Source organism: Anomaloglossus baeobatrachus (genome assembly GCF_048569485.1).
Source record: "Anomaloglossus baeobatrachus isolate aAnoBae1 chromosome 10 unlocalized genomic scaffold, aAnoBae1.hap1 SUPER_10_unloc_1, whole genome shotgun sequence".
Lineage (NCBI taxonomy): Eukaryota > Metazoa > Chordata > Amphibia > Anura > Aromobatidae > Anomaloglossus > Anomaloglossus baeobatrachus.
This window is the reverse complement of record NW_027441824.1, coordinates 327959-355249: the sequence shown is the minus strand read 5'-3', so window position 1 is coordinate 355249 and position 27291 is coordinate 327959. Positions and strand designations below refer to the sequence as shown.

The following is a 27291-nucleotide window of genomic DNA, read 5'->3' as shown; positions in this document are numbered from 1 at the left end:
ACTACTTTCTATTTCTGGTGTAGAGCTTAGTACAATATATATATATATACTATTACATGTGACACATGTACCTTGTATTACCATTATTCGCTGTATATGAACCCCTTTTCTCCGGGCATTATTTGTCTATAGCATTTTTCACGAACCTGAGGCAACTGAGAACCCTTCAGTGAAGGAATTCCACTAACCCTCACAATACCAACCAGGGGCCTCCCTGCAGTAACTCAGGTAGTTGTACCCATTCTCTTTCCGCATTCTATGTGTTCTTCTTCTTTCTTCTTTTTTTTCTTTTTTCTTCTTTTTATTTCTATCATGTAGTTCAGGGGTTTATAGATATATGTCCTGCATCTCATATTTCCTTTAGTGGTGCTTCTTACCCATTCTCATATCATTTACCCTAGTATTTCATGATCCTGAGGCGACTGAGAACCCTTTAATAAAGGAATCCTTTTTCACTTGAATTGTCAAGTGATACTTACCAGTGACTATCACGTAATGTTACAGGTAGTTGCATTTTCTTCCTCTTCTTTCTCTCCTTTCTTCTTTGTCACACGGTCCATTGTGTTATAGCCCACGTGTCATGATAACACTTGTACCATCTTTTCATTTAGATTCCACCTACAATTATTTACCGATTCCAGTTCTGAAATAGGCTTTCATCATCTACTCACTAGAATTCTCAAGTGCATAAGGTACTGAGACATATACATGTTCACACCATTATAAAGAACAAAGTATAAACATTGAGGTTTTTCTCACACCCATGTTCCTGTGTTCTTTGATATGATATGTGTTCATTTCCTTCACTATATAGGATTGCAAGTTTTCCATTTGTACCTTAATGGCAATGACGCTATACAATTGAACACATATCATCCTGTTATCCATATAGGTGTGTATTTACCTGCTTGACTATTTTTGGTTGTTTGATCCAGAATGTTTCTCCAGATAGGTCATGTGGAAATTTTCTTTCCTCAGTACAAATGTTTTCACTATGGCTTTGGAAAAATTTTTTGTATGTGCATCATGGTCATTTGACCCATTGTACTCTCAAGTAGCAATATATTGTACTGTTATGTTGTACTATGTACTAATTACGTGTTTATATGGTTTTGTAACCCTTTATGATCTTAGATAACTTTATCCTTGATAAAGACCTAAAAACAAGGTCGAAACGTTGGATGAATTATCCTTTTGCACAAATAAAGAATTTTCAGCATTCCAAGAGTTCTTTTCTTACGTTATTGATCACTATAGTGTGCCAGAGCTATTTCTATTGAATTAACTCTTATTTTTTCTGAGCACCTGCTATATACACAGTGAGCCAGACATATTCAAGTTTCATTCAGAAGGCAGAGGGAAGCCTTAGCAGCTGAGCCTATATCTTGGCTTTTGAGCATTAGAACAGGCCGGCGATTACAGGGTAACATGAAAAATGTCCAGCTTGCATTATGACTAGAACATGACAATATCCTTTTAAGTACAAACCTATGATGCGTTCCTAAGCAGTTTATGTTATATGTTCTACATTTCATTTTCTGCATACTTTACAAGTAGTAGAATTTGCTTTGATATAGGCAACTGGATTTTCACAATGAAAAGGCAAAGGATAACGCCCGAAAAAGACGCCATACATTATGTCAGTGCCATCACTGACAAACCTGGATTGACCATGAAATACATCAATCCCCTTAAAGGTGAGTTAAAACAAGTTTTAACTAAATTGCCTTAATATTGTCATGCATTAGAATGACTGTCTTAGGTAATGATAAATATTTTCTACAGGAAGAGGAGTGTTTGCTGAAACTGAAATCGAAAAAGGGAGTTTTGTTGCAGAATATCGAGGCGAGCTCACGTATGCACTTACGATGGTAGACAACTACTCGAGATTTATGGTTGTGGTACAAGTCAAAGATCTAATGGCCCATACTGCAGCGAAGGTCTTCCAAGCACACTTATGCAGACCTCATGGCTACTCAGAGAGAGTCCTCACAGATCAAGGCACTGCCTTTGAAGCGGAAATCTTCAAGGACTTCTGCAGCTTTTACCGATGCAGGAAGATGCGCACTACACCCTACCATGCTCAAACCAATGGTTATCAACCTGCTCAGGACTTTACCCCATATTCCAGATGTGGCCTTACAAGTGATTTATAGAGGGTTAACAATACGTTGGGATCACCGGATCTAATCTCCCTTTTTATACACCCTAAAATCTTGTTTGCTTTAGAATAAACAATAACATCATAAAGGTATAGCAGTACCGTTTCAAAGTTTCGGTGTCCCAAGCAGCATTCCATCAGCCTCTGGAAGGTTCCTGGCAAATTGCACAGCTCGAAGGGCATGCTTTTGAACTCGCAGAGACCCATCGGGGTGGCAAAGGCGGTCTTCTCCCGGTCTGCCTCAGCAACGGACACTTGCCAATAGCGACTAGTGAGATCAAGGGTAGAAAAATAATTTGCAGTTCTCAATGCAGCTAGCTATTCCTCAATACAGGGGAGTGGTGCTGTCCTTCTTCTTTAACAGGACCAACGGAGCTGCCCAGAGGCTACAACTGTCACGGATAACCCCAGCCTCCTTCATGTTGCTCAACATGTCCTTGGTACACTGGTAATGTGCAGGTAGTTTTGGCTTATATCTCTCTTTGATGGGTGGGTGTGCACTTGTGGGGATGTAGTGTTTGACCCCTTTTATTCTTCAAAAGTCTAGCGGATGTTTGCTGAAGACTTGCTCGTATTCTTGCACTAGCCTGTAGACCCCCTTCTTGTGATGTGAAGGTGTGGAGTCAGTGCCTACGTGTAATTCCTTACACCACTCCTCTGGCTGACTTGGTGAGCTGTCACTGAATGGGTGGGCTGAAGCAATGGTGGATGCTGCTGTTTGGATAGCATGTGTATCTACTGAGAACAGCTTATCAATGGTGGCAAATCGGAGCAGCTTAATCTCTTGCTCTCCGCAGTTCAACACTCTCATGGGCACTCTTCCCTTCCATATTAATGAATAAAACTATGATGTAAATAGCATATAGATACCCCACAAATGCAGATAAAAGTAGGTTATGGGAAAAGGGGGAAGAGAGAAACAGGAAAATAGTGGAATAAAGTATACCTTCCAGGTGGGAGAGGAAATGGCAGCACAGCCAGTGGAGGTGAAGCAAGGGGAGCCTGCAACTAAAGAGTTGAGAGCGTTATCACATGGTGACTGAGCCTGATTGTAACGGGAGCATAGAGGTGCCGATCCTGTCTTACCTGCGTTGGTGTAGAAGTGGGTGTCCTGTGGTGGAGTCAGCTGTGTGCAGTGGTGGCCGTGGGTTCTTTTATGTGCGACCGTAGTAATAGCTGCGCCCACTTCCTGTATGGGAGTGGAATGCAGTGAGGCTAATGGAACGCACGCCTGCGCATTTGTGTTTAACGTCGCGCATGTGCAGAACGGAGAAAAGGCTGCGCTCACTTCCTAATGAAAGGGAGTGAGACGCAGCTGGGAAGGGAAGGGAAAAGATTAGGGTTTGGGGATGATGAAAGGGCTTTCTACGGGCAAGGATGGCAAAGGGTGGCAGTGACGGAAAGTCAGGCAGCCTGTCCTGTCCTGTCCTGTCCGTCCGTCTTTTTGTATCATGAATTGGAAAGACTGCAAGGGGGAGGGGAGGTGCTTGGAGGAGGAGGAGTTATTCAGATTAATTGCAGTGGGCGGCGGCTGCAAAAAGCATCATTCTTCTTGTTTTTGCTCTGCAAAACAGCCTTTTCAAGGGTTGGCTTGGGTGACAAAATGTCTTCTGTAGGCGTGGGTTTGTCTCCCTCTCCCTAAGATGTGTCCGGTATAGGCCAGGGTGCCACTCAAGGCCGTAACCAATTCGGGTTATAGCTTCTCGGCCTTTTGGCTAAGATCAAGTGTAGTTTCGGAGGACGCTACCTTGGTCGGTACTGGAAGGTGCCTGGGATTGCACGTCTGCCGGCCTTGAGGAAGTGTGTGCGCCTTCTGGTGACACATAGCCCTCTTGTGCCTGGACGGTTCCCAGGCAACGGGAGGCGATCACCTTTGTTATTTTGAAGTCCTACTGATAAACAGAAAAAAAAAAAAATTAAATCTGTTCTTATCAGTTTAATATCTGATACGTCCCCTCTCTGGGGACCATATATTAAATGGATTTTTAGAACAAGGAGATGGAAAAAATCTTGCTCTGTCCACTCCACGCATTGACCTGGTATTGCAGTACCTCCAGGACCGGTGCACCCCTTCTTAACCCAGTTTCCAAAAGCAGAACTCAATTCACCTGATTCAAATGAGCCCCATTAGTGAATTGAAAGAAAGCAAAAACTTTATATGCACCTCAATTTGGCCAATTCACTTTTCACACTTTCACCCTTTTTTTTATCTTTCACACCTTTTACTTGCTTTATTGATGCAAAAGCTGTGCCAAATAGCAAACTCATCTCCACTCAACTTGACCAACTCTGCTATGTCCCGTGCAGTATCTTATTCTCAGTCTTATCTAGATCATTTGCAATTGAATAGAATAGATCCCTTTTGGACACATTGGATTCAGCTGCTGCAGTGACTGCAGGTGTTAGAAGATGCAGACTTGGCATCAGGTGCTGTCTATCAGATTCCACTCCAATTAAAGCTTCCATTGTTTTTCGGTGTTTTCTTTGAGCAATGATGATGTCTTTAGTGATCTGTTGGCTCCCTCTCCTGGAGGAAGAGTTTGCTTGCTCTTGGACTTTCAAAAAGAGAGGTCATGATAGACATTTAGCTTCTGAGCCCAATTGGGGACAGTCATGGGTGATGAATGTTTTGCAACCTGCTGCGAAGCCTGATACCGCAATATAAGGAACGTCAAATACTAAGAATGGGCGGCCTATGAAAGAATTAGTACTTTCATTAAGCATACTTAAACGGCTAATTGGGAATAGACAAACTGTAAAAAGCCCTCTGAGAAAGCCCCTCTCTAACCTTTGTTAGTAAGCTTTTCTGTAGTCTGCCTGTTGATGTATTTTCCGTTTGAACAGTGCACAACATGAAGTGACGGAACACTGGCTTGTCACAATGTCCCCCGCTGACATCACGATAGCGCTGCTGCCTAGAAAGCCAGCTGCGCAGCAGAAGTTGCTCTTTGGGTGGGATGGTGGGCTAATGTATCTATTCCTGCTTGGTGTGAGTTTGACATGATCTAGAGCAACGAGTTCCAGCGGCTAGCGGTTGATTATTGGCTGTAATGGGGCTTTCTGGCTGGTGCCAGCCTTTCTTCTTAGCACACAGGAACCACAATCCCTACACCATGCTTCGATGGATTCTCTCATCCCAGCCCAGTAAAACTACATATTTCACACAGTTATAAGCAGCCCATGGGCATTCACCTGGATTAAAACCCATAACAGCTCATAGACCAAACAATCAATCTACCACTGGACCAAAGACAGGAAGCTAAATCCACTGCCTGCGGTAACTAACTTAATCCTATAGTCTACTCACACAACAAACCCAAGAGAAAGGAAAAAAACATGGCTTCGATTATCCATCCAATGAAAACGCATAACCATTGTGAGCCATTGGACAATGCAATTGCACACATGGTGACATGGTGCACGGCCCAATGAATCAAGTCTGTACTTCATATTCACGGTTTAAGCCCTTGGGTTCTAATGTGTCCAGAGTACATATCCAGAAAGATTCCCTTTCTTTGTGCTAAGCACAAGTCAACAATACGTTGTAAGCAGATTCTATTACCAGTCCCACACCATTTTGTGACGCATAATCGCACAGTGGCCCAATTAAGATTCCAAGTCATCGAACATGTCCCAGCCATACGCAGAGGAGGCGATAGAATTAGGAAGCTCAAAGAAAGGGAATCTTTCTGGATATATACTCTGGGCACGTTGGAACCCAAGGGCTTAAACCATGAATATGAAGAACCGACTTGATTCATTGGGCCGTGCACATTTTTTCTAACGCCCGGTTCTTTTTCGTGTTCACACTATATATGGTTCCAGTATGTATGGAGTTCCATTCTTCCTTGTTTTTTATTTGTCATGTTTGTCTGATTACCTTGTCTAACAGTTTTTTCTCCCCTTTCTTTACCTTCCAGGTTCCCATAGTCACGTGAAATATCCCTGTTGCACTTGATTACGGCTCACTATTCACTATAGGATGTCTTATATCTAACATCACACTCTCACCCATCAGCACTCTATAGGTTTGTATAAGGTATGCGCTTACACATCCGGTCCTCCATAGGTATTTCCACTTATGTAGCACTATCCCTATGATCACTCATAACTCATACCCTTGTAGTCAATTACAGCCTCCTCTCTCCCCTCTCCCCTTCTCCCTTTCCATCTATAATTTTGCCAGTACAATATTAGTTTACATTAGGCACACACTCACATATTCCTTTCCTTAGTGACTTATTGTAATTCACATTCGCATACAATTCTCTATGCCTGCCCCATTACTACATTCATACCTACTTGACCCTATCCTGATACCCCTTGTCTCACCTTGTTGGTCCCTACACCTGTTATCATCTCCTTTCCTGTGTCTGTCTTGTCACACAACACATTTTAGCATATCCCTTGTGCTCCTTATTACCTGTCCTGCCTATTAGAATTATGTCCATTATGTCCATGCATGGCCCAATGAATCAAGTCTGTACTTCATATTCATGGTTTAAGCCTTTGGGTTCCAATGTGCCCAGAGTATATATCCAGAAAGATTCCCTTTCTTTGAGCTTCCTAATTCTATTGCCTCCTCTGCGTATGGCTTGGACATGTTCGATGACTTGGAATCTTAATTGGATCACTGTGTGATTATGCGTCACAAAATGGTGTGGGACTGGTAATAGAATCTGCTTACAATGTATTGTTGACTTGTGTTTAGCTCAAAGAAAGAGAATCTTTCTGGATATGTACTCTGGGCACATTAGAACCCAAGGGCTTAAACCGTGAATATGAAGTAAAGACTTGATTCATTGGGCCGTGCACCATGTCACCATGTGTCCAATTGCATTGTCCAATGGCTCACAATGGTTATGCGTTTTCATTGGATGGATAATCGAAGCCATGTTTTTTTCCTTTCTGTTGGGTTTGTTGTGTGAGTAGCCTATAGGATTAAGTTGGTTACCGCAGGCAGTGGATTTAACTTCCTGTCTTTGGTCCAGTGGTAGATGGATTGTCTGGTCTATGAGCTGTTATTGGTTTGAATGCAGGTGAATGCCCATGGGCTGCTTATGACTGTGTAAAATATGTAGTTTTACTGGGCTGGGATGAGAGAATCCATTGAAGCATGGTGTAGGGATTGTGGTTCCTGTGTGCTAAGAAGAGAGGCTGGCACCAGCCAGAAAGCCCCATTGCAGCCAATAATCACTTAATAACTTTTTCAACTTGTCATCATATGGGAGGCCTTCCATTCCTTGTAGTAGTCTAGTTGCCCACCTTTGAACTGACTCTAACTTCTGAATGTCCTTTTTAAAATGTGGAGCCCAAAACTGGTTCCCATATTCCAGATGTAGCCTTACAAGTGATTTATAGAGGTTGATCATCTTTACTTATCATTTAAAACTTTCAAACTGGTACACTCAACACATAAAGCCCCCCCCTTTTAAAGAGTAGTTTCCCTGTACCTAAGTGGGGGTCTACCTAGGTTGGAGCGAGTGGACCTTCGGGGTCCGGTGTCAGTGGTGACAGGCAGTGGGGCAGAGGGAACAGTCAGTTCCTCCTCCCTGCTATCATGTGGGGCAGGCGGAGGCGTAGGGGAGCTGGGTACAGGTACATCCCTGGGCACTGGCTCGCGGTTAACCGTTTCCATCATTTCTTCATCCACGGGTTGTGGGAACAGTATCACTGGAAGGATCACCGCACCGTTCTGTGTAGGCCAGTCTGCTGGAAAATCACCCATCATGGTGTGGATTACCTCTTTTTCCTTCTCCACTGGACTGGGAACTGGAGCCTCATCCGCTACTCTCAATGCTGGTGGGCACTTCTTCAGGTGGTCTCGGGAAACCGTGGCCAAAGTCCCCCCCTGGTCACGGCTGATCTGGTAGGCCTTCCCATTCTCCCATCCTGTGGGCTGGACTACATACGGGGTTTTTTCCCATTGATCATCCAGCTTGTGGGCCCTTCTTTTCCGCTTCAGCACTACATCCCCAGGTTGGAAGGAACCGGCAGGCGCCTTCTTGTTGAAGCACTGCTCCTGTTGTCCCCGACTCCGGCACAAGTTCTTTTCAACATACTCCTGGACCTGTCGGTACTGTGTCCTCCGCCGAGTGTCCCATTCAGCTGTCGACAGGAGTGCTTCTGAAGCTTCCAAGTCCATTTCCAGATCCACTGGTAGCCGGCCGGGACGAGCTCTCATCAGGTGTGCTGGAGTGCATTTCGTAGAGCTGGAAGGGATGTTGTTGTACATATCGACCAGGTCAGGTAGCTTCTCCAGCCACAGGTTCCGCTCTTCCAGTGGTAACGTCTTGAGGAGGCCCAGGACCAAGTGGTTCATCTTTTCACAAATGCCATTGGTTTGGGCGTGGTAAGGCGTGGTCCGGATTTTCTTGCAGCCGTACAACTGGCAGAATTCCTGGAATACCTCTGCTTCAAAGGCCGGACCCTGGTCGGTAAGCACCCTCTCCGGGTACCAATGCGGTCAACAGAAATAAGCCTGGAAAGCCTTAGCAGCGGTGCGGCCGGTTAAGTCCTTAACTGGGACAACCACCAGGAACCTCGAGTAGTGGTCTACGATGGTCAGAGCGTAGGTGTACCCACTTCGGCTGGGGGTGAGCTTTACATGGTCAAGGGCAACCAGCTCCAGCGGTTGGTGTGTAATGATCGGGTGTAGGGGTGCCTTCTGGCTGGCCTCGTCCTTCCTTCTCAATGCGCAAGGGCCACATTCTCGGCACCAGGCCTCCACAGATTCCCGCATTCCACTCCAATAGAACCGCTCTCTTAACAACATCTCTAGCTTCTTCCACCCGAAGTGCACTGCACCATCATGGTATGCTTGCAGGACGGTGGGCACTTTAGCCTGGGGAATCACCAGCTGGCGGATCTTCTCGTGAGTCTTTGGATTAATCAGCTCGCGATACAACTTCCCCTGGTGTAGGTATAGCCGGGTCCGTTCTTGCCACAGACGTTGGGCTTCGGCAGGGGCAGCAGGGTCTATCCCAGCAGAACCCTGTTCCACTAGAGTCTTGACCAGGCGGACAGCAGGTGCCTGGTCCTGAGCTTCCTGCCAGTCCTGTCGGGGCAGCGGATCCAGGTTCACCCGTTGTTGGTAGACGTGCACCTTCTCAGTGAATGGCCGGTGAAATGCAGGCAACTCGATCTCTTCGAGGTCATCATCCTCTGGCCCCTCTTCCGACAGGTGGGGCATCCGGGAGAGTGCATTGGCATTGACGTTGGTACGGCCGGCCCGGTACTTGATGGTGAAATCGTAGTTGGCTAACCTGGTCACCCACCGCTGCTCCAACGCGCCCAGCTTGGCCGTATCTAGATGGGTCAGCAGGTTATTGTCTGTGTACGCGGTGAACTTGGCTGCTGCCAGGTAATGGCGGAAACGCTCGGTGATAGCCCACACCAGTGCCAAGAGCTCAAGCTTGAAGGAGATGTAGTTCTCAGGGTTCCTCTCAGTCGGTCGGAGTTTTCGGCTAGCATAAGCTATTACCTTTTCCCTTCTGTCTTGGACCTGGGATAGAACAGCCCCCAAGCCCACATTGCTGGCGTCGGTGTAGAGGATGAATGGGCGGCTGTAGTCAGGGTACGCTAGGATTTCCTCTCCGGTCAGGGCTGTTCTCAGCTGGCGGAAGGATTCCTCATGCTTTTCTTCCCACACCAATGGGGCTACTAGGGATCTACCACCCTTGGTCTGTCCTACGAGGAGGTCTTGCATGGGGGCAGCCATCTTTGTGTACCCCTTAATGAAGCGACGGTAATATCCCACCAGGCCCAGAAACTGCCTCACTTCCCTCACTGTGGTCGGTCTCGGCCAGTCTTGGATGGCGGTGATCTTCTCGGGGTTGGGGGCGACACCTTCCGCACCAACCACATGTCCTAGGTACTGCACTCTGGGTTTCAGCAGATGACACTTTGAGGGCTTCAACTTCATCCCATACTTGGCAAGGGACGCGAACACCTCGGCTAGGTGCTCCAGGTGGGCTTCATACGTCTGTGAGTACACAATCACATCATCCAAGTACAGCAAAACGGTCCCATAGGCAGTCTTCTCTCGGTCTTCCGGTGCCACGGCCACCTGCCAGTACCCGCTGGTGAGGTCAAGGGTGGAGAAGTAGTTAGCGGTTCTCAGCGAGGCCAGGGACTCTTTGATGCGGGGCAGAGGGTAAGCATCCTTATGCGTTATCTGGTTAATCTTCCGGTAATCCACACACATCCGCATGGTGCCATCCTTCTTCTTAACCAGCACCAACGGAGCGGCCCAGGGACTACAGCTGTCCCTAATAACCTCTGCCTCCTTCATGTTCCTCAACATGTCTTTGGCGCATTGGTAGTGCGCAGGGGGAATAGGCCTGTATCTCTCTTTAATAGGGGAGTGTGTACCGGTAGGGATGTGGTGTTGAACCCCTTTAATCTGCCCAAAATCTAGAGGGTGCTTGCTAAAAACCCGCTCATACTCCTGTACCACCCGGTATACCCCTTCCTTGTGGTGTATGGGGGTATCATCAGTGCCGACATGTAGCTCTCGATACCACTCGCCTAACTCCCCCAGGGATGAGTGGGAACCGGCAGCAGGCGGTGTGACCGGGGGAACGGCTTCATGGATCGTGTGGGGATCTAGAGTGAACAATTTGGCAAGGGTAGCGTACCGGGTGGTGCATGAATGCACACATATTGGTTTTATAATCTTATTGTATTACTTTATATTCTTATTTCACTTGTGCATATCTCCACCATAATCCTGGCTAAGAAATATAGCTTTTTTTGGGGTACACAGGTAGTAAGGTCTTCTTTCTATTTCTTTAGGGGTGATATAGCCTGGTGGAACTCTAGACCTCTAACATTATATATGCACCCTTTTTCTTTATGGTTCTTGGACACCTTATAACATTCTTCCATACATATATATCTTTCTCATAAATTATAAATAATTAGGCATTTTTATATATTTTATTTACATTTTCATAAATAACTTTTTACAAAGCATGGGGGACATTCTCACATACATATAATTTTCATGTACGCATTCTGAAAATTTACGCATAAACCGTACACACTCCTTTTTGTAACAATTTCTATAACTCATTCGCTGAACTCTCATCCCGGATATTCATTCTTACACCGAATTTCCTGTTATAACACAACATTCATGATTTTTATTCAATTTATTTTTATTTTTTAGGTTTATTAGTAGTGATGAGCGAGTACTAAAAAGCTCGGGTGCTCGAAGCTCGGGCCGAGCCTCCCAAGATACTCGTGTACTCGGCCCGAGCACCGAGCCCAATGTTATCCTATGGGAGACCCGAGTATTTTTGTGAAATGACCACCGGCAGCATGTAGAAACCCTAAAAATGGCACAAAAGTCTCCGAAGAGTGCTCAAATGACATGGCAACAGCATGGGGAAGACCCCTTGAAGCATTTATCACTCAAAAGTCACAGCTGTGAATAATTTTGTCCACGTTTTACGCCATTTTTACGGACTCACCAGAAAACCTTCCAAAATGACACCAAAATGATTTTTCATAGCGGAAATGTTAAGGGCACATACCCAATAGTGAGATAGAGCTAATGTATGTTACTTTTTGAGATCAATACATGAAAGATTTTACGTAAAACATTGTGTGGCACTCCGATGTCCCTGAGAAGAGACGTACATAAAGGCCTCTGAGTCTAATGTGCCCATTTTGAGGAACTGAGTCTTTGTAGTATTTTCCTTTGCCAGGGCAGTCCAAAATTGTGAGGTTCACCAATGCCCCTGCATACAGACGTGCATGATGGCCTGTAAACCTGAAGTGCCCATTGTAAGGAAGTGGGTCTATTGTAGTATAGCCCTTAGGCAGGGCAGCCAAAAATTGGGAGGCTCCACGTTGTCCCTGGATAGAGACGTGCATGAGGGCCTGTAAACCTGAAGTGCCCATTGGAAGGAAGTGGGTCTTTTGTAGTATAGCCCTTTGGCAGGGCAGCCAAAAATTGGGAGGCTCCACGTTGTCCCTGGATAGAGACGTGCATGAGGGCCTGTAAACCTGAAGTGCCCATTGGAAGGAAGTGGGTCTTTTGTAGTATAGCCCTTTGGCAGGGCAGCCAAAAATTGGGAGGCTCCACGTTGTCCCTGGATAGAGACATGCATGAGGGCCTCAAAACATTAAGTGTCCATTGTCAGGAAGTGGGTGTATTATAGTATAGCCCTTAGGCAGGGCAGCCAAAAATTGGGAGGCTCCACGTTGTCCCTGGATAGAGACGTGCATGAGGGCCTGTAAACCTGAAGTGCCCATTGGAAGGAAGTGGGTCTTTTGTAGTATAGCCCTTTGGCAGGGCAGCCAAAAATTGGGAGGCTCCACGTTGTCCCTGGATAGAGACGTGCATGAGGGCCTCAAAACATTAAGTGTCCATTGTCAGGAAGTGGGTGTATTATAGTATAGCCCTTTGGCAGGGCAGCCAAAAATTGGGAGGCTCCACGTTGTCCCTGGATAGAGACGTGCATGAGGGCCTCAAAACATTAAGTGTCCATTGTCAGGAAGTGGGTGTATTATAGTATAGCCCTTAGGCAGGGCAGCCAAAAATTGGGAGGCTCCACGTTGTCCCTGGATAGAGACGTGCATGAGGGCCTCAAAATATTAAGTGTCCATTGTCAGGAAGTGGGTCTTTTGTAGTATAGCCCTTTGGCAGGGCAGCCAAAAATTGGGAGGCTCCACGTTGTCCCTGGATAGAGACGTGCATGAGGGCCTCAAAACATTAAGTGTCCATTGTCAGGAAGTGGGTGTATTATAGTATAGCCCTTAGGCAGGGCAGCCAAAAATTGGGAGGCTCCACGTTGTCCCTGGATAGAGACGTGCATGAGGGCCTCAAAACATTAAGTGTCCATTGTCAGGAAGTGGGTCTTTTGTAGTATAGCCCTTTGGCAGGGCAGCCAAAAATTGGGAGGCTCCACGTTGTCCCTGGATAGAGACGTGCATGAGGGCCTCAAAACATTAAGTGTCCATTGTCAGGAAGTGGGTGTATTATAGTATAGCCCTTTGGCAGGGCAGCCAAAAATTGGGAGGCTCCACGTTGTCCCTGCATAGAGACGTGCATGAGGGCCTCAAAACATTGTTCCCATTGCAAAGGAGCGGGTCTCCTGTCGTTGTAATGTCCATTCTGCAAAGAATGGGCGAAAAAATTTACCACTGGGGGTATACCTGAAACAAAGGCCTAACTCTTGTAACGGTCATCATGGTGGCGCATGAGGAGAAGGAGGAGCAGTCCAGCGATTATCCAAAGTCCAGAAGTGTGTACCCATGGGTGACTGGAGGTACATGGCAAATTCCCGTTACAAACTTTAAATTCCGCTCTCATTTGCTGGTGGTGTGGTGAAGTCTGGCCCAATCCAACCCTTGTTCATCTTGATCAGAGTCAGCCTGTCAGCATTTTCAGTTGACAGGCGGGTGCGTTTATCTGTAATGATTCCACCTGCGGCACTAAAAACACGCTCTGACAAAACGCTAGCGGCAGGGCAGGCCAGGACTTCCAAGGCGTAGAGAGCCAATTCATGCCACGTGTCCACCTTGGATACCCAATAATTGTAAGGCACAGAGGAATGTCGGAGTACAGTTGTTCGATCTGCAAGGTACTCCTTGAGCATCTGGGCAAACTTAGGATTTCTTGTGGCACTACCCCGCACCTCAGGGGCTGTGGTACGTGAGGGGCTGAGAAAACTGTCCCACATCTTAAAGACTGTTCCCCTACCTCTGGCGGATTGGACTTGTGCCTCTCTCGGCTGTACGCCTTGGTTGTCCACTGATTCCTGACCTATGCCGCTAGCGTTTTGTGAGGGGAATGCTTTGCCTACTTCCGTGACTATGGCCTTCCGGAACTGCTGCATTTTGGTTGACCTCTCCGCCTCGGGAATAAGAGACATAAAGTTCTCCTTGTAGCGTGGGTCTAACAGTGTTACCAACCAGTAATGATTGTCGGCCAAGATGTTCTTAACGCGAGGGTCACGAGACAGGCAGCTTACCATAAAGTCAGCCATGTGCGCCAGACTCTTAACAGCCAGGACTTCAGTAGCCTGACCAACACGTTGACTGAACATGCTGTCCTCCTCCTCCTCCTCCTCCTCCTCCTCATCTACCCTGTCCTCTGGCCAGCCACGCTGAACCGAGGATATGACTGGTGTGCATGTCATATCCTCAATTTGGCCGGAGATTTGCTCCATGTCTTCATCCTCCTCCTCGTCATAGTCCTCCACTGCACGTTGTGATGAGACGAGGCTGGGCTGTGTGTTATCACCCACACCCACTACTGTTTCTTGCTGCAACTCATCGCGCTACGCCTGCAATGCATCATGTTTGGTTTTGAGCAGAGACCGTTTTAGAAAGCAGAGTAGCGGTATGGTGACGCTAATAATGGCGTCATCTTATACCTTTATGATGTTATTGTTTATTCTAAAGCAAACAAGATTTTAGGGTGTATAAAAAGGGAGATTAGATCCGGTGATCCCAACGTATTGTTAACCCTCTATAAATCACTTGTAAGGCCACATCTGGAATATGGGGTAAAGTCCTGAGCAGGTTGATAACCATTGGTTTGAGCATGGTAGGGTGTAGTGCGCATCTTCCTGCATCCGCCATAACCTTCCCTTAGGATATACTGTGCCCTTATCAGATTGGTTGTACAAGGTTGCTTCTCTTATTGGATGGATTTCAAGCTGCATGGATAATGTTCATTTAAATGATGTGGATAGAAAGACTGAAGATATCTACATGTAGTCTGAAATCCATCATGAATCAATACTATTTTACACAGTCATAAGCAGCCCATGGGCATTCACCTGCATTCAAACCAATAACAGCTCATAGACCAGACAATCCATCTACCACTGGACCAAAGACAGGAAGTTAAATCCACTGCCTGCGGTAACCAACTTAATCCTATAGGCTACTCACACAACAAACCCAACAGAAAGGAAAAAAACATGGCTTCGATTATCCATCCAATGAAAACGCATAACCATTGTGAGCCATTGGACAATGCAATTGGACACTTGGTGACATGGTGCACGGCCCAATGAATCAAGTCTTTACTTCATATTCACGGTTTAAGCCCTTGGGTTCTAATGTGCCCAGAGTACATATCCAGAAAGATTCTCTTTCTTTGAGCTAAACACAAGTCAACAATACATTGTAAGCAGATTCTATTACCTATTACCAGTCCCACACCATTTTGTGACGCATAATCACACAGTGATCCAATTAACATTCCAAGTCATCGAACATGTCCAAGCCATACGCAGAGGAGGCAATAGAATTAGGAAGCTCAAAGAAAGGGAATCTTTCTGGATATATACTCTGGGCACATTGGAACCCAAAGGCTTAAACCATGAATATGAAGTACAGACTTGATTCATTGGGCCATGCATGGACATAATGGACATAATTCTAATAGGCAGGACAGGTAATAAGGAGCACAAGTTATATGCTAAAATGTGTTGTGTGACAAGACAGACACAGGAAAGGACATGATAACAGGTGTAGGGACCAACAAGGTGAGACAAGGGGTATCAGGATAGGGTCAAGTAGGTATGAATGTAGTAATGGGGCAGGCATAGAGAATTGTATGTGAATGTGAATTACAATAAATCACTAAGGAAAGGAATATGTGAGTGTGTGCCTAATGTAAACTAATATTGTACTGGCAAAATTATAGATGGAAAGGGAGAAGGGGAGGGGGGGAGAGAGGAGGCTGTAATTGACTACAAGGGTATGAGTTATGAGTGATCATAGGGATAGTGTTACATAAGTGGAAATACCTATGGAGGACCGGATGTGTAAGCGCATACCTTATACAAACCTATAGAGTGCTGATGGGTGAGAGTGTGATGTTAGATATAAGACATCCTATAGTGAATAGTGAGCCGTAATCAAGTGCAACAGGGATATTTCACGTGACTATGGGAACCTGGAAGGTAAAGAAAGGGGAGAAAAAACTGTTAGACAAGGTAATCAGACATAATGTAACCAGTTGATCAGACATGATCACCTGGTTTGAGACCCCCTGCCTTACACTATACAGATATCATGTTCATTCCCCATCTATCTTGCTCAGGAGAGCATCTCCCTCCCCCGGCACCAAGAGCAGCTCATACTGAATTGTTACATTGACTAGTAACACTGCACACAGAAATGCACCTTAATATTCCACTGTTAACCCTTTCCTCCCAGCAGTAACACACAACTCCTCACCTTGATATCATGGTGATTTATGGTCAGAATGACTTCAATGCGATCAGTGATTTCTATTCTAGCTCTGCTCACATAGATTTTATATCCACACTCAACTATAGGCCGTTCTTCATATTTTGGGGGCTTTTAGTCAGATATACTAGTTTGTGCCTGTATAGTATTGGTGTAGATGGGAGTGTAGGGCATGGGTTACATGGCACTGTGGTGGAATACTGATGGGAGGTATTGGTGCTGTGTTTGATGCTTCTACTGGGTATTTTCCTACAAATACTGGAACAGCTCACTGCTTAGAATGATCCTTCCCAGCTCTATAATATATTATATATACCCCACAATGCAGGCTCACACACACATTTGTCTCAAGTGTGTTGTAGGGACACAGATACAGTCTTGGTCATGTGACTAAAGGCTACTTTACACACTGCGATATCGGTCCCGATATCGCTAGTGTGGGTACCCGCCCCCATCTGTTGCGCGACACGGGCAAATCGCTGCCCATGCCGCACAACACCGACCAGACCCGTCACACATACTTACCTGCCCGGCGACGTCGCTGTGTCCGGCGAACCGCCTCCTTTCTAAGGGGGCGGTCCGTGCGGCGTCACAGCGACGTCACTGAGCGACCGCCCAATAGCAGCGGAGGGGCGGAGATGAGTGGCCGGAACATCCCGCCCACCTCCTTCCTTCCTCATAGCGGCTGGGAGGCAGGTAAGGAGAGGTTCCTCGTTTCTGCGGTGTCACACGGAGCGATGTGTGCTACCGCAGGAGCGACGAACTACATCGTTACTGCTGCAGTAACGATAATCGAGAATGGAGACCCATGTCACCGATGAGCGATTTTGCACGTTTTTGCAACGATGCAAAATCGCTCATCGGTATCACACGCAGCAACATCGCTAATGCGGCCGGATGTGCGTCACAAATTCCGTGACCCCAACGACTCCGCATTAGCGATGTCGCAGCGTGTAAAGCCCCCTTTAGTGGGAGTGGTGTACAGGGTCTTAGCAGTAAAGAGTATTCCATATTTCTGCCAGATACCCACAGAGATATTGAAATCTGAAAAAAGAGACTTCTGCTCATTGAAGGTAAGAACTGCTCACATAGCGTTCAACTCCACAGCAAACGAGTGCTCTAGCACTGGCATCTCAGCAGGGATATTCCCCTACTACACATGTGTGTCTAGGTCACTGTGACAGTTTACAGGACATAACTCAGGGCACCTAGACAGAAGGCAGAGGGACTACTTTCTATTTCTGGTGTAGAGCTTAGTACAATATATATATATTTATACTATTACATGGGACACATGTACCTTGTATTACCATTATTCGCTGTATATGAACCCCTTTTCTCCGGGCATTATTTGTCTATAGCATTTTTCACGAACCTGAGGCAACTGAGAACCCTTCAGTGAAGGAATTCCACTAACCCTCACAATACCTACCAGGGGCCTCCCTGCAGTAACTCAGGTAGTTGTACCCATTCTCTTTCCGCATTCTATGTGTTCTTCTTCTTTCTTCTTTTTTTTCTTTTTTCTTCTTTTTATTTCTATCATGTAGTTCAGGGGTTTATAGATATATGTCCTGCATCTCATATTTCCTTTAGTGGTGCTTCTTACCCATTCTCATATCATTTACCCTAGTATTTCATGATCCTGAGGCGACTGAGAACCCTTTAATAAAGGAATCCTTTTTCACCTGAATTGTCAAGTGATACTTACCAGTGACTATCACGTAATGTTACAGGTAGTTCCATTTTCTTCCTCTTCTTTCTCTCCTTTCTTCTTTGTCACACGGTCCATTGTGTTATAGCCCACGTGTCATGATAACACTTGTACCATCTTTTCATTTAGATTCCACCTACAATTATTTACCGATTCCAGTTCTGGAATAGGCTTTCATCATCTACTCACTAGAATTCTCAAGTTCATAAGGTACTGAGACATATACATGTTCACACCATTATAAAGAACAAAGTATAAACATTGAGGTTTTTCTCACACCCATGTTCCTGTGTTCTTTGATATGATATGTGTTCATTTCCTTCACTATATAGGATTGCAAGTTTTCCATTTGTACCTTAATGGCAATGACGCTATACAATTGAACACATATCATCCTGTTATCCATATAGGTGTGTATTTACCTGCTTGACTATTTTTGGTTGTTTGATCCAGAATGTTTCTCCAGATAGGTCATGTGGAAATTTTCTTTCCTCAGTACAAATGTTTTCACTATGGCTTTGGAAAATTTTTTTGTATGTGCATCATGGTCATTTGACCCATTGTACTCTCAAGTAGCAATATATTGTACTGTTATGTTGTACTATGTACTAATTACGTGTTTATATGGTTTTGTAACCCTTTATGATCTTAGATAACTTTATCCTTGATAAAGACCTAAAAACAAGCTCGAAACGTTGGATGAATTATCCTTTTGCACAAATAAAGAATTTTCAGCATTCTAAGAGTTCTTTTCTTACGTTATTGATCACTATAGTGTGCCAGAGCTATTTCTATTGAATTGACTCTTATTTTTTCTGAGCACCTGCTATATACACAGTGAGCCAGACATATTCAATTTTCATTCAGAAGGCAGAGGGAAGCCTTAGCAGCTGAGCCTATATCTTGGCTTGTGAGCATTAGAACAGGCCGGCGATTACAGGGTAACATGAAAAATGTCCAGCTTGCATTATGACTAGAACATGACAATATCCTTTTAAGTACTAACCTATGATGCGTTCCTAAGCAGTTGATGTTATATGTTCTACATTTCATTTTCTGCATACTTTCCAAGTAGTAGAATTTGCTTTGATATAGGCAACTGGATTTTCACAATGAAAAGGCAAAGGATAACGCCCGAAAAAGACGCCATACATTATGTCAGTGCCATCACTGACAAACCTGGATTGACCATGAAATACATCAATCCCCTTAAAGGTGAGTTAAAACAAGTTTTAACTAAATTGCCTTAATATTGTCATGCATTAGAATGACTGTCTTAGGTAATGATAAATATTTTCTACAGGAAGAGGAGTGTTTGCTGAAACTGAAATCGAAAAAGGGAGTTTTGTTGCAGAATATCGAGGTGAGCTCACGTATGCACTTACGATGGTAGACAACTACTCGAGATTTATGGTTGTGGTACAAGTCAAAGATCTAATGGCCCATACTGCAGCGAAGGTCTTCCAAGCACACTTATGCAGACCTCATGGCTACTCAGAGAGAGTCCTCACAGATCAAGGCACTGCCTTTGAAGCGGAAATCTTCAAGGACTTCTGCAGCTTTTACCGATGCAGGAAGATGCGTACTACACCCTACCATGCTCAAACCAATGGTTATCAACCTGCTCAGGACTTTACCCCATATTCCAGATGTGGCCTTAAAGTGATTTATAGAGGGGTAACAATACGTTGGGATCATCGGATCTAATCTCCCTTTTTATACACCCTAAAATCTTGTTTGCGTTAGAATAAACAATAACATCATAAAGGTATAGCAGTACCGTTTCAAAGTTTCGGTGTCCCAAGCAGCATTCCATCAGCCTCTGGAAGGTTCCTGGCAAATTGCACAGCTCGAAGGGCATGCTTTTGAACTCGCAGAGACCCATCGGGGTGGCAAAGGCGGTCTTCTCCCGGTCTGCCTCAGCAACGGACACTTGCCAATAGTGACTAGTGAGATCAAGGGTAGAAAAATAATTTGCAGTTGTCAATGCAGCTAGCTATTCCTCAATACAGGGGAGTGGTGCTGTCCTTCTTCTTTAACAGGACCAACGGAGCTGCCCAGAGGCTACAACTGTCACGGATAACCCCAGCCTCCTTCATGTTGCTCAACATGTCCTTGGTACACTGGTAATGTGCAGGTAGATTTGGCTTATATCTCTCTTTGATGGGTGGGTGTGCACTTGTGGGGATGTAGTGTTTGACCCCTTTTATTTTTCAAAAGTCTAGCGGATGTTTGCTGAAGACTTGCTCGTATTCTTGCACTAGCCTGTAGACCCCCTTCTTGTGATGTGAAGGTGTGGAGTCAGTGCCTACGTGTAATTCCTTACACCACTCCTCTGGCTGACTTGGTGAGCTGTCACTGAATGGGTGGGCTGAAGCAATGGTGGATGCTGCTGTTTGGATAGCATGTGTATCTACTGAGAACAGCTTATCAATGGTGGCAAATCGGAGCAGCATAATCTTTTGCTCTCCGAAGTTCAACACTCTCATGGGCACTCTTCCCTTCCATATTAATGAATAAAACTATGATGTAAATAGCATATAGATACCCCACAAATGCAGATAAAAGTAGGTTATGGGAAAAGGGGGAAGAGAGAAACAGGAAAATAGTGGAATAAAGTATACCTTCCAGGTGGGAGAGGAAATGGCAGCACAGCCAGTGGAGGTGAAGCAAGGGGAGCCTGCAACTAAAGAGTTGAGAGCGTTATCACATGGTGACTGAGCCTGATTGTAACGGGAGCATAGAGGTGCCGATCCTGTCTTACCTGCGTTGGTGTAGAAGTGGGTGTCCTGTGGTGGAGTCAGCTATGTGCAGTGGTGGCCGTGGGTTCTTTTATGTGCGACCGTAGTAATAGCTGTGCCCACTTCCTGTATGGGAGTGGAATGCAGTGAGGCTAATGGAACGCACGCCTGCGCATTTGTGTTTAACGTCGCGCATGTGCAGAACGGAGAAAAGGCTGCGCTCACTTCCTAATGAAAGGGAGTGAGACGCAGCTGGGAAGGGAAGGGAAAAGATTAGGGTTTGGGGATGATGAAAGGGCTTTCTACGGGCAAGGATGGCAAAGGGTGGCAGTGACGGAAAGTCAGGCAGATGGTCCTGTCCTGTCCTGTCCGTCCGTCTTTTTGTATCATGAATTGGAAAGACTGCAAGGGGGAGGGGAGGTGCTTGTGCCCAAAAGGAGGAGTTATTCAGATTCATTGCAGTGGGCGGCGGCTGCAAAAAGCACCATTCTCCTTGTTTTTGCTCTGCAAAACAGCCTTTTCAAGGGTTTGGCTTGGGTGACAAAATGTCTTCTGTAGGCGTGGGTTTGTCTCCCTCTCCCTAAGATGTGTCCGGTATAGGCCAGGGTGCCACTCAAGGCCGTAACCAATTCGGGTTATAGCTTCTCGGCCTTTTGGCTAAGATCAAGTGTAGTTTCGGAGGACGCTACCTTGGTCGGTACTGGAAGGTGCCTGGGATTGCACGTCTGCCGGCCTTGAGGGAGTGTGTGCGCCTTCTGGTGACACATAGCCCTCTTGTGCCTGGACGGTTCCCAGGCAACGGGAGGCGATCACCTTTGTTATTTTGAAGTCCTACTGATAAACAGAGAAAAAATGAAAATCCAGTTGCCTATATCAAAGCAAATTCTACTACTTGTAAAGTATGCAGAAAATGAAATGTAGAACATATAACATCAACTGCTTAGGAACGCATCATAGGTTAGTACTTAAAAGGATATTGTCATGTTCTAGTCATAATGCAAGCTGGACATTTTTCATGTTACCCTGTAATCGCCGGCCTGTTCTAATGCTCACAAGCCAAGATATAGGCTCAGCTGCTAAGGCTTCCCTCTGCCTTCTGAATGAAAATTGAATATGTCTGGCTCACTGTGTATATAGCAGGTGCTCAGAAAAAATAAGAGTCAATTCAATAGAAATAGCTCTGGCACACTATAGTGATCAATAACGTAAGAAAAGAACTCTTAGAATGCTGAAAATTCTTTATTTGTGCAAAAGGATAATTCATCCAACGTTTCGAGCTTGTTTTTAGGTCTTTATCAAGGATAAAGTTATCTAAGATCATAAAGGGTTACAAAACCATATAAACACGTAATTAGTACATAGTACAACATAACAGTACAATATATTGCTACTTGAGAGTACAATGGGTCAAATGACCATGATGCACATACAAAAAAATTTTCCAAAGCCATAGTGAAAACATTTGTACTGAGGAAAGAAAATTTCCACATGACCTATCTGGAGAAACATTCTGGATCAAACAACCAAAAATAGTCAAGCAGGTAAATACACACCTATATGGATAACAGGATGATATGTGTTCAATTGTATAGCGTCATTGCCATTAAGGTACAAATGGAAAACTTGCAATCCTATATAGTGAAGGAAATGAACACATATCATATCAAAGAACACAGGAACATGGGTGTGAGAAAAACCTCAATGTTTATACTTTGTTCTTTATAATGGTGTGAACATGTATATGTCTCAGTACCTTATGAACTTGAGAATTCTAGTGAGTAGATGATGAAAGCCTATTCCAGAACTGGAATCGTTAAATAATTGTAGGTGGAATCTAAATGAAAAGATGGTACAAGTGTTATCATGACACGTGGGCTATAACACAATGGACCGTGTGACAAAGAAGAAAGGAGAGAAAGAAGAGGAAGAAAATGGAACTACCTGTAACATTACGTGATAGTCACTGGTAAGTATCACTTGACAATTCAGGTGAAAAAGGATTCCTTTATTAAAGGGTTCTCAGTCGCCTCAGGATCATGAAATACTAGGGTAAATGATATGAGAATGGGTAAGAAGCACCACTAAAGGAAATATGAGATGCAGGACATATATCTATAAACCCCTGAACTACATGATAGAAATAAAAAGAAGAAAAAAGAAAAAAAAGAAGAAAGAAGAAGAACACATAGAATGCGGAAAGAGAATGGGTACAACTACCTGAGTTACTGCAGGGAGGCCCCTGGTAGGTATTGTGAGGGTTAGTGGAATTCCTTCACTGAAGGGTTCTCAGTTGCCTCAGGTTCGTGAAAAATGCTATAGACAAATAATGCCCGGAGAAAAGGGGTTCATATACAGCGAATAATGGTAATACAAGGTACATGTGTCCCATGTAATAGTATAAATATATATATATTGTACTAAGCTCTACACCAGAAATAGAAAGTAGTCCCTCTGCCTTCTGTCTAGGTGCCCTGAGTTATGTCCTGTAAACTGTCACAGTGACCTAGACACAGATGTGTAGTAGGGGAATATCCCTGCTGAGATGCCAGTGCTAGAGCACTCGTTTGCTGTGGAGTTGAACGCTATGTGAGTAGTTCTTACCTTCAATGAGCAGAAGTCTCTTTTTTCAGATTTCAATATCTCTGTGGGTATCTGGCAGAAATATGGAATACTCTTTACTGCTAAGACCCTGTTCACCACTCCCACTAAAGGGGGCTTTACACGCTGCGACATCGCTAATGCGGAGTCGTTGGGGTCACGGAATTTGTGACGCACATCCGGCCGCATTAGCGATGTTGCTGCGTGTGATACCGATGAGCGATTTTGCATCGTTGCAAAAACGTGCAAAATCGCTCATCGGTGACATGGGTCTCCATTCTCGATTATCGTTACTGCAGCAGTAACGATGTAGTTCGTCGCTCCTGCGGTAGCACACATCGCTCCGTGTGACACCGCAGAAACGAGGAACCTCTCATTACCTGCCTCCCAGCCGCTATGAGGAAGGAAGGAGGTGGGCGGGATGTTCCGGCCACTCATCTCCGCCCCTCCGCTGCTATTGGGCCGTCGCTCAGTGACGTCGCTGTGACGCCGCACGGACCGCCCCCTTAGAAAGGAGGCGGTTCGCCGGACACAGCGACGTCGCCGGGCAGGTAAGTATGTGTGACGGGTCTGGTCGGTGTTGTGCGGCATGGGCAGCGATTTGCCCGTGTCGCGCAACAGATGGGGGCGGGTACCCACACTAGCGATATCGGGACCGATATCGCAGTGTGTAAAGTAGCCTTTAGTCACATGACCAAGACTGTATCTGTGTCCCTACAACACACTTGAGACAAATGTGTGTGTGAGCCTGCATTGTGGGGTATATATAATATATTATAGAACTGGGAAGGATCATTCTAAGCAGTGAGCTGTTCCAGTATTTGTAGGAAAATACCCAGTAGAAGCATCAAACACAGCACCAATACCTCCCATCAGTATTCCACCACAGTGCCATGTAACCCATGCCCTACACTCCCATCTACACCAATACTATACAGGCACAAACTAGTATATCTGACTAAAAGCCCCCAAAATATGAAGAACGGCCTATAGTTGAGTGTGGATATAAAATCTATGTGAGCAGAGCTAGAATAGAAATCACTGATCGCATTGAAGTCATTCTGACCATAAATCACCATGATATCAAGGTGAGGAGTTGTGTGTTACTGCTGGGAGGAAAGGGTTAACAGTGGAATATTAAGGTGCATTTCTGTGTGCAGTGTTACTAGTCAATGTAACAATTCAGTATGAGCTGCTCTTGGTGCCGGGGGAGGGAGATGCTCTCCTGAGCAAGATAGATGGGGAATGAACATGATATCTATATAGTGTAAGGCAGGGGGTCTCAAACCAGGTGATCATGTCTGATCAACTGGTTACATTATGTCTGATTACCTTGTCTAACAGTTTTTTCTCCCCTTTCTTTACCTTCCAGGTTCCCATAGTCACGTGAAATATCCCTGTTGCACTTGATTACGGCTCACTATTCACTATAGGATGTCTTATATCTAACATCACACTCTCACCCATCAGCACTCTATAGGTTTGTATAAGGTATGCGCTTACACATCCGGTCCTCCATAGGTATTTCCACTTATGTAACACTATCCCTATGATCACTCAACAACAGCCCACTGATAGGGATAAGGCCACCGCCAGGGCCCTTAGATCCCACGGGCCAGCGCCTGCGGGCACGGCTCCTTAGGCCATATCCAGCCGGGAGCGGACTCCTGAGTTCCAGACCAGGCAGTCCACCATACACAAAAACAAGTGCAGAGTAAAGGACAGCGACCACCAGCCTGGGTGGGGGACCTGAATGCAACCGGCCGGGGCGGCAGGCCACCAGCACCTTTGGTTTACCGAAAGACTCGTGTGATTCATTTACTGTGAGTAACCAAACATCCCCCTGCTTGCTCAGGCGCGCCGGCCCTTGCCATCACCATACCCTGCACAAAGACACTGGGCCCCGGGGCAATCATCCCTACACACGGAGGGGTTAACATCCAGCTGCCACTACATCTCTCCCGGGTATCCCATAACGGCAGCGGTGGTGTCCCACCTCACCACACACCGTTGGTGGCGTCACAAACTTAATACGGCCTAGCCCATACATCTACATTCCTCCTTTTATTCGACATGTCCGCGAGACCCCCGGGTCGAGCCACTCTCTTAGAAGGTCTGGATCCGACCAACGGCGGCTGCTGGAATCTGAACACATTCGCGCAAAAATGAAATGACCACAATTTTCTCCAAAACTATAACAGATGCAAACTTGTCCTGTGTGGTGGAGATGAGATTTGATAAAGTAAGTGGAAATCCAGTAAAAGTTTCATTTGGCTACTTTGCACTCTCGAGATAATCGTCACCATGTGCCAAATGCAATATTAAAACAGGAATCTGAACACATTCGCGCAAAAATGAAATGACCACAATTTTCTCCAAAACTATAACAGATGCAAACTTGTCCTGTGTGGTGGAGATGAGATTTGATAAAGTAAGTGGAAATCCAGTAAAAGTTTCATTTGGCTACTTTGCACTCTCGAGATAATCGTCACCATGTGCCAAATGCAATAAAAAAGGAATCTGAACACATTCGCGCAAAAATGAAATGACCACAATTTTCTCCAAAACTATAACAGATGCAAACTTGTCCTGTGTGGTGGAGATGAGATTTGATAAAGTAAGTGGAAATCCAGTAAAAGTTTCATTTGGCTACTTTGCACTCTCGAGATAATCGTCACCATGTGCCAAATGCAATAAAAAAGGAATCTGAACACATTCGCGCAAAAATGAAATGACCACAATTTTCTCCAAAACTATAACAGATGCAAACTTGTCCTGTGTGGTGGAGATGAGATTTGATAAAGTAAGTGGAAATCCAGTAAAAGTTTCATTTGGCTACTTTGCACTCTCGAGATAATCGTCACCATGTGCCAAATGCAATAAAAAAGGAATCTGAACACATTCGCGCAAAAATGAAATGACCACAATTTTCTCCAAAACTATAACAGATGCAAACTTGTCCTGTGTGGTGGAGATGAGAATTGATAAAGTAAGTGGAAATCCAGTAAAAGTTTCATTTGGCTACTTTGCACTCTCGAGATAATCGTCACCATGTGCCAAATGCAATAAAAAAGGAATCTGAACACATTCGCGCAAAAATGAAATGACCACAATTTTCTCCAAAACTATAACAGATGCAAACTTGTCCTGTGTGGTGGAGATGAGATTTGATAAAGTAAGTGGAAATCCAGTAAAAGTTTCATTTGGCTACTTTGCACTCTCGAGATAATCGTCACCATGTGCCAAATGCAATAAAAAAGGAATCTGAACACATTCGCGCAAAAATGAAATGACCACAATTTTCTCCAAAACTATAACAGATGCAAACTTGTCCTGTGTGGTGGAGATGAGATTTGATAAAGTAAGTGGAAATCCAGTAAAAGTTTCATTTGGCTACTTTGCACTCTCGAGATAATCGTCACCATGTGCCAAATGCAATAAAAAAGGAATCTGAACACATTCGCGCAAAAATGAAATGACCACAATTTTCTCCAAAACTAAAACAGGTGCAAACTTGTCCTGTGTGGTGGAGATGAGATTTGATAAAGTAAGTGGAAATCCAGTAAAAGTTTCATTTGGCTACTTTGCACTCTCGAGATAATCGTCACCATGTGCCAAATGCAATATTAAAACAGGAATCTGAACACATTCGCGCAAAAATGAAATGACCACAATTTTCTCCAAAACTATAACAGATGCAAACTTGTCCTGTGTGGTGGAGATGAGATTTGATAAAGTAAGTGGAAATCCAGTAAAAGTTTCATTTGGCTACTTTGCACTCTCGAGATAATCGTCACCATGTGCCAAATGCAATAAAAAAGGAATCTGAACACATTCGCGCAAAAATGAAATGACCACAA

At 44.9% G+C, this 27291-nt stretch overlaps 1 pseudogene; it reads left to right on the top strand.

Moving 5' to 3' along the window:
* Positions 1-4027: 4027 nt before the first annotated feature.
* LOC142260345 (U2 spliceosomal RNA) lies at positions 4028-4234 on the top strand (annotated as a pseudogene).
* Positions 4235-27291: the final 23057 nt, after the last annotated feature.